The following is an 8,511-nucleotide window of genomic DNA, read 5'->3' on the forward strand; positions in this document are numbered from 1 at the left end:
ATTACTCACCCCATGGAGCCTTGAATTCATGGATATTTATTTGTTTTTGTCGCATTCCTTCCTTTATTATTTGATTATAATAAATTTAGCCCCATTGATTCCGGTAGGAGACACAAATGCATTTGTGTCTCCTACCGGAATCAATGGGGACACATTTATTATAATGAAATTATTGGCTTAGGAATGTGACAAAAACAAAAAAATATCTATGAATTCAAGGCTCCAGATGGTCAGTAATCAATAGAAAAAAAGTTCTTTTGGGGGTGAACTACCCCTTTAATCTTGCTCGTGTAGGTTAATAGATTAATCGAGAAGCAGTTTTTTTTTCTTATACATCAACGAATCTAATTATATATATTTTTTTGATAATCAACTAAATCAATTAGGTTGATTGACCACTTAACTCTGTGTTATACTTTGTTGTGCAATGGTGCCGTACAAAAATAGCTGATCTACACGTGAGCTTGTAAATCTGCTATTTTCACTTTTTTTTAAATAATCATTTAGAATCGAAGCAAAAGTTTGAAATAATTTTGATATTGATTTGACGTCATATCGTCCACGTCCAGCTCTAACTAAGCCAGTCACTGATTGCTATCCAAGTTTCTATGGCTACCATGTACTGCACAGCAGATTATTCTTATAATAATAACCCTTAACTTTGCAGCTAAACAGCCAAACACATGTAGGTCCTTTAAGCTGACAGAATGGGCACCAATTTCCAATACAACAGATTATAAATACCCAATACTAAGTAAGTCACTCTTTCTCTTAGGTAACCACATGTGTCATCAATTTATGTGGGTGAAGATTTACGTTTTAAATCTGAAACTCATTTTTAACTGTATTAATTCTGTCATTACATAGAAATTAAAGCACACAATCTACTCTCTCTTACAACTGGTTAATATACACATGTTAGTGAATGTCAGCTGTTCCATCTTACGGTATGAACTACCGTTGAATCTATGCTAAAACACATTCATGCCATCAAAAGATTGGTGGAGCCATATCAAAACTTAATATATATATATAATAATGCATTTGTTTTTTTATGGTGGGGATAATATAATTTTCTCAACATGGGTCCATTACATTTTAGAATGTAGAAACACATTATTTAATATGTTAAAAGTATATTAATCAGACTACTGGTGCCACTACTGCAACAAGTTTATCTTGTGCATTAGATACAGGTTAGTGGGCATTCAGTACGTTCATCTCACAACACTTTTTAAGCGAATGATTCAGAATGTGGGGTCGGGGGGGTAGCTCTGGTTCATGGGAGAGACCCAGGCCCCCTAGGGCAGTGGTTCTCAACCTGGGGTTCGGGGGTCCCCACATGATTTGGAGAGGGGGTCCCCAGGTGACAGTGAAGTAGACCATTTAAGGACTTTTAAGACCTTTTAAATACCTCATAAAAAAGGGAAAGAAAGAAAAGAAAAAGACCATAACTGCATCAAAAGTGATCAACAAACTATACTATAGAAACTGGTCAAACATTGGCCAAATTGTCAAACAATATAAGAGGCAAAAATTGTCAGAGTCAAACTAAATGTAATGCCTCCACTCCTACATGACAAGTGCTTATCAGGTTGGGGGGTCCCCAGTACCCCAGGGGGGGGGGTCACGGCCTGAAAAGGTTGAGAGCCACTGCCCTACTAGGGGACCTTGAGGGGGTTCCAGGGGGTCCCTCCTACCTCCCTCCCTCCCCAGCTAAATGATTGATAGTTGTATTTTAAAGTGTAGAGACTGGGGTCCCAGAGAGAGAGAGAGGGAGAGAGAGAGATACAAAATGCTATGAAATGGGGGTCCGTGGTCTGATGCATGCATATCACACTGGGGGGGGTCGTTGAAATAAAATAAACAGGTTGAGGATCACTGCATCATCAATGCATTCATTCTCTTATTAACATGTAGCAGAGCTGAGGTCTGTTAGACTTGGACCAGATCATAATAATTAATGTTGTGATATAATAATGAAGCTGCGTAATGAATGGAGGGCCAACCAGTGATATAATATATATCAGATCTACAAGCTCAGACTACAAGCAGTCAGTGGTGATAATAATAATGCTGCGCGCAGTGCTAGCCACACAAGCTAACACCTGCTAACACCTACCAACCCAGTGTTGCCATGTCTGCTTATTGTAAGCGACTTTGGGACTCGTTTTTCCTGTAAAGTTACTTGTAAATATTGTTGGTTGAGGGTTCTAAAGTGTAGTTGCTTATTTGGACTTGTTTCCATGTTGTTGTTTTTTAATGTACTATTGTTTAAACCAGTAGTTCTCAAATATTTTCATGTCAAGGACCCCTAAATTAAATAATGTATTTGTCCCTATTACCCCATCTTGTGCCTGAAGTGTTTCAGGCCAAATGTTTTCAAATATTCCACATTTTATTTCAAGAATGAAAAATAGCAGATCTACAAGCTCACAACATCACAAGCTTGTAGATCTGCTATTTTCAATGTATACACAGCATATAGGTTTAAAGTGCTTGTTGTCATGGACCACTATGAATTGAGTACTACACTTAGCCATGGTTCACACATGACGCTCGTCTGTAGACAGTCATGTTTCAGGGCACACTATGAATGGAGTACATCATAAGGACCCCATTTGAAACAAGTCATTTAGGCTTTTATGGGCTTTTTAATCCTATTTAGCTGACCTAGTATTTAAACTGTACTTTCATGTGCTTTTTTTCTGCAAAACAAAAAGAAAAAAAAGACCTAGTTGCTCGTTTCTCTCTCAAAACCTGGCAACACTTCTACCACCAACTATGCTATGTGAGCGGGGTTGCCAGATCTGATAATTATAGTTAGCAAGATTTTATTTGAAAATAGCCGATCTACAAGCTCACAACGCGTCGCATCGCGACGCGTTGTGAGCTTTTAGATCTGCTATTTTCAAATAGCTAATGTACATGTTAAAGTACTCATGTGGCCCCATAGTCGCTTCTTTTGGGCTGGTTTTCCTAGACCCGGTTGCTTGTTTCTCTCACAGAATCTGGCAACACTGTATGTGAGAGCACATTAGCCTGACTGACGCTAACATGCTAGCATCAGTCAGAAGAACATCGGCTAAGCTAAAAGCTAAGCTAAGTTGCTAGTAGTTATGATAGAACTTACCAGGGTGTTACTATACACTGCTTTCCCGCGCGGCCCACTTTGTTGACATCATCCTCGATTTGTAACATTAAAAAAATAACGTTTAACTCAATTATAAATAAAGCCTCTGTGATTTTGAACTTAAAAAAGTGAAGCGCTCCTAGTGAGCCTGAGCTCACGCCTAGCTCTCTCAGGCTAACTGTGTTTATTGTAAAATGTCTTCATCACGTCTGCTCGTTGGTTGGCACAGAAGTTTACGTCACGTAGGATGCGACACTTCCGGGCGTGACAAGAAAAGGGCCGCTTTAAAAAATAAAAACGACTGCCCCCTGCGGGTGGAATAAAATACTGTAGAAGTATATAAGTCAGGGGTCTTCAACGTTTTCAGGCCAAGGACCCCCTAGCTGAGAGAGAGATGAAGCAGGGACCCCTCTATATTATAAAACATTTTGTTTCAGATAAACGTTTGCTGCTCTTTTTTCCGTCTACACCTATAACTCTTTGCCAAAAATAGCCGATCTACAAGTCTCAACGCCTCGCAGCGCGAGGCGTTGAGAGCTTGTAGATCTGCTATTTTCGGCTAATGTTCCCCTCAGAAAAGGAATTCTAGGGTTCAAGTGGTTAATGTAAAAAACTAAATCCTATCACACAAAGATTTGGCGGACCCCCTATAGTAGCTCTGAGGACCCCCTAGGGGTCCCGGACCCCCTGTTGAAGACCCCTGCATTACTTATATTATAAGTAATGCCGCAAAGTGGTGGCAGTCGTGGAAAACGTGTTTTACTTAAATTATTGAAACATCTGCATTACTTAATAAAACATTGTTGGCCTGTTATCTCTCCTATTGGTACCACAATCAATACAGCATGGATGGAATTGTGGACAAAATAGTATCCAATGATAACAAAATATTAAGTTTTGGGTCTGAGAGTCTAAATCTCATCAAATGGTGGTCCGTGGCTCAAATGCCGAATAAATAATGGACCTTGATATGAAAAGAAAGAAAAAAAAGAAAACCACTGCCTTAGGCCATGTTGCCCAATTTGGAGCTCAGTTAGATCACCTCTCATTGTGTCCTGAGTCTAGACTCAGGACACAATGAGAGATGATCAAAAATGTTTGAGAAAGTCTCTTACCCGACCTAACCATCTTTTTGTGATTTTTCCTCAGTAGAATAATGCACAATACTCTCTTGATGTCATCATCACAGTCCCCCTTCGGGTCCTACAGTGTTTTGGTGCCAGCTGGGAACCTGCCTTATGGGGTCCGATCAGATTTATTTTGGGTAGAAGATAGAAATGCTCTGAACGGTTCAACGCTAGACGTGCGGAAACAAAACCCATTCAGTGCTGGTGTTGCAGAATTTACAAAACACTGATACATTATAATGGGATTAGCCCAGTAGTTACTTTGCAACTGGAAAATGACAATGCACACTGCATAAAAAATATATAACAATATAACAGACAGGGAGCACCAGCATCTAAACCAAGAGAATATAAACATTAACCTGCAATATCTGAAAATATGTCCCTGTCCCAACATAACATAAGTAAACCATCAATCCAAGCAAAATAATATATCAAACATTTATGTCGCAGGATTCAATATTTATAGTAGTTTGTGAACTTGCAGGTTTCAAGCTATCTTCATAACAGGTTTAGCGAGCTTTACTTTCTCTGAGTGTGTGTATAGGGGAAATGCTTTTTTGGGCCAAACAACTGTTGTACCAGAGTTGGCCATCATGATCATGCCACCCCTCGCTGCAACCCCCCCTCTCCCAGTCCTGGGGGCTTGGTAGACTCCAGAGCAGACAAGTGCCTCCCTATTAACATACAACCTCACCGGCTCACCCCTAAATGCTCAGGGTCAGAGCTCATGTTCTGGCATCTGCCACTATAGGGGAGGGGGAAGGTGGAGAACAAATGATGAGGAGCGACGCAATCTGGTTTGGCCTTTAGCCCAAACTTATATTCTATATACTTTGTCGTGTGTGAGGAATAGCAGATCTACAAAATGGCAAGCTCCTACAAGCTCACAACGACACGTGAGCTTGTAGAAATGCTATAGTTTCACTATTTCAAAACAAACTTTTGAAAAGACATGCCCCCCAAAAAAGCCCTTTTGACATTTCTGCTCATCCTGAGGTCAGCTGTATGCTAATTATCTGTTAATTGTGCTGCTTTAAATCCCCTACTTTAAATGTAAATTCTTCTTTTCTTTCTGACGAATAATGTCATTCTGCCTGATACAACGCAATATTCAGTGTTATATCATATTTAATGATATATTATATTGAAGTCTTCACATGATGTTTCATCATGTCATGTGTGCATTGTCTTTCAGACCCCTCACTCTACATGTACAGTTAGTTGCTACAACCACCACCAGGGGGCGTTACTGTAACATAAATTGTACTAAAGGCACATTATTAAAAGTAAGTTAACACAATGTTTGGCAAGTAGAACATTTCTTGACACCAATGTCGTTTAGAAAGAATTGTTAGTAAAAAGAATCAAAGGTAGGGTAAGTGATTTACTGGTTAAAATGAGTGTTAAATAGGCCCTCAGGACCCTCTCAGGGGCCCTGATTCAGACCCTTTTTGACTATAGCCCCTTTTTGACTATGCTTGCTCCTCTTGGTACTCCAACACCTCAGTGTCACTGAAGACTAAGCTTCAAACCTCCCAAAACAAACTGATTCGACTACTTCTCGGACTGGGGCCCATGACCCACCTCTCTCCCACTCACTTTACCTAGGCTGGCTCAGGGTGGAAGACAGGGTTAAACAACTAAAAATGGGACTAGTCTTCAAAATTGTAAATGCAGATTTGCCCGAAATGCCCCCTATACCCGCTTATCTGTCAAAATACCTACAAAAAGTTAGTGACACCCACAGTCACGAAACTAGAGGGAGCGTAAACAACAATCTGGTACCACCCACCCATAAAACAAACATGGGCAAATTCTCCTTCTACACCACGGCCACCGAGGTATGGAATAGCCTAACCCCATCCCTCAAAAAATGCATTTCGTTAGGCTCATTCAAAACAGCCCTAAAAACTCATCTTTCTGGAGGCCATAAGAGGAGGTAGTACCAGTTTCCCTGTAGACAGATGACCCCCCCTCCCCCCTTTTTTTGTATATACTTTTATTTTATTTTTCATGATGCTTTTTTTGTACATAGTGGTATTTTTCTCTCTGTTTTTTATGTTGATTTGAACTGTTTGGTTGCTATTATATATGTCTATGAACGGAAACAAGACCGCAAGGACTTTTTTGGTCGGACCTTTTAGACAAAAGTATTATAAATGTAATCAATCAATCAATCAATCAATCTATATTCAGATAGTACTCATTACTATAGAGTGTTTGTTCAGTAAAAGGAGTCTCCATGTCTCTACAGCTCTTTAATAAACAGAAAATGCATTTTCAGAGCTCTCTCCTGATAGGCTTACATTTTGTCACCTACCTGAAAATGTACCAATATTCTGTTTACTAAAGAGCTGGAGAGACCACTGTGACCGAACAAACGCTCTGTAGCAATGATTACTATCAGAATGTAGTACTTTAACCTTTTAACAAAAAATATATATATATTACCAAAACATATCACTTACCCTACCTTTAATAGAACAAACACAATGCGCCTACTACTAAAACAGAAACCATAGTAACCATGTTAAGCTACTCCGTACATTTTTGATCGATTGACTTTTTGATCACTTCAGTGAAAAAGCAAGGTATATAATATGCATAGGCCTATAGTTAAAATTACTTAATTTAGCAGTCAGAATAGGTTCAATGCACACCAAATAAAGAACTAAATCCTTTCATTATATTACAAATATTGCAGTAGTCTTTGCATTATTGACTTCCTTCAAATCTCAGATTTTGTGGATGAGAATGAAGAATGTATTGTGATGCTGTTCTTGTGCTGATTTTCATTATGACTGAGTGCAAAGGAAAGGTATTTGGTTTCCTAAATGAGAGTAATCAGTTACACACAGACATCTGTCTTTACAATACTGAGAGATCGGTTTCAGTTTGTGTGCCCCTAGGCCAGGGGTCTTCAACAGGGGTCTTCAACAGACCCCCGGCCCCTAGGGGATCCGCCCACAGAGTTACTACAGGGGGGCCACCAAATCTTGTGAATCTGTGTGATAGGAACCTTTTTTCCTTTATTTTCTTACATTAATCACCTGAACCCTATAGCATCCTGAGGGGAACATTAGCCAAAAATAGCAGATCTACAAGCCCAGCGATTGTAGATCGGCTATTTTTTGGCAAAGGAAAAAGAGCAGACCAAGTATAAAAATTAAAATACACATTAACATGAATCCAACACAATGCTACACAGCTACACAAGTGCTGTCAAGCAAGTCTATGAAACTATTATATGACATCTATGAATGAAGTTTAAAAACACGATTTTATACAATATATAGTGGGGGTCCCTGCTTCATCTCTATCTCAGCTAGGGGGTCCTTTGGCCTGAAAATCACTAAAGACCCCTGGCTGCCCTAGGCTTATGGTGGGGGGTGGCATCCATCCTGATCCATCCCCATCCCATCTGTTCCGTCCAGTCTCTCTGACTCCATCCATCCTGTCTGTGTGTGAGCTTTGTAATAAATCGGAACGTTTCTCTATTTGATGTAGGCCTTACAACTAGTGGTGGACAAAGTAATCAGTACTCAACCCCAGTACAGTTGAGACTGAGTCAAAGAAAGTATTGCAGGTCAAATAAATGTTAGACTACTATACTCAACAGACTGCAAGTGACAGTTTGTTCAGTCAAATGTATACTTGAGTTAAAGTACTACTGGAGTAGGCTACTTGCTTTTAAAATTACTTAAGTATTCAAGAGTAGCCTACATGCATTTAATAAAAATACTTAAATATCAAAAAGTACAAAGAACATTTTCTCTTATTTTTTTAATTATCAATGCATTATTGCATTCAAAGATTGTGTCTCTCTAGACTAGAGTATTCCTACATTGTGGTATTTACTTATGGAAAAAGAAATCTGAGTACTTCTATCAGCACAGATTTTATTACTGTGTAGTAATTCACATGGGGGAGGAGAGACCCCCCCCCCCCCATGCTGATCTCATTGTTTTTAGCAGAGGTGTCACCGGATTGGTCGATCCGTCTCTGTGTGTGTGTGTGTGTGTGTGTGTGTGTGTGTGTGTGTGTGTGTGTGTGTGTGTGTGTGTGTGTGTGTGTGTGTGTGTGTGTGTGTGTGCTTTGTGAAAATAGCCGATCTAAAAGCTCATCGGCTTATTTAAAAAGCAACGCGTCCTGAGCTTGTAGATCGGGGCTATTTTCTGGCGCGCGACACCGTCGTACGACGAGGTTCCAGAGCGGCTTTTGTGTCGAGCAGGGGGGGGGGGGGGGGGG

At 39.9% G+C, this 8,511-nt stretch overlaps 1 protein-coding gene across 4 annotated transcripts in view; it reads right to left on the reverse strand.

Annotated features, from left to right (window-relative positions):
• ark2n (arkadia (rnf111) N-terminal like PKA signaling regulator 2n) overlaps positions 1-3,302 on the reverse strand; it is a 50,906-nt gene extending 47,604 nt beyond the window's left edge. For all 4 annotated transcript variants that reach the window (XR_013932521.1, XM_080419628.1, XM_080419626.1 and 1 more), the window contains exon 1: positions 3,134-3,302. The gene's annotated coding sequence lies outside the window, so the exon portion shown is untranslated. The remainder of the gene's footprint in view (positions 1-3,133) is intronic.
• Between the last annotated feature and the right edge of the window lie 5,209 nt (positions 3,303-8,511).

This window comes from Gymnoscopelus braueri (genome assembly GCF_963280865.1).
Source record: "Gymnoscopelus braueri genome assembly, chromosome: 22".
Classification (NCBI taxonomy): domain Eukaryota; kingdom Metazoa; phylum Chordata; class Actinopteri; order Myctophiformes; family Myctophidae; genus Gymnoscopelus; species Gymnoscopelus braueri.